The following is a 441-nucleotide window of genomic DNA, read 5'->3' on the forward strand; positions in this document are numbered from 1 at the left end:
CAAAAAAATATTATCATTTTCTAAAAAACACATAAAAYCGTATTATATTGACAGAGAACATGAATAAAATGTATTAAAAATCGAGATATATCTCACTGCATTGTGCGAACACCCTTCTTAGTGTGTATATCTATACTATCTTATTAAGCAAATTTAGCAAAAGTTTTAAAGTCTTAAAATACTAAATGACCAAGATACCATTTATACTACCCTTTCGATCACTTTTTCACTTTTTTACCCCMTCCTCTCCTYACATACACTCACCTTCGGATTTTTTTWAAATTATAATTTTAAATTTACACTTTATACCCCTATAATTAGTTAATTAATTTACTTTACGTCCTTTACTTTTAAATGTTTCATTTTAAACCTTTATCAAATTAACATACATAATCGTATATCAATGAAAACATGTTTAAAAAATACATTTTTATTTTAACA

Source organism: Cynara cardunculus, assembly GCF_001531365.2.
Source record: "Cynara cardunculus var. scolymus isolate 2C chromosome LG 5, CcrdV1, whole genome shotgun sequence".
Lineage (NCBI taxonomy): Eukaryota > Viridiplantae > Streptophyta > Magnoliopsida > Asterales > Asteraceae > Cynara > Cynara cardunculus.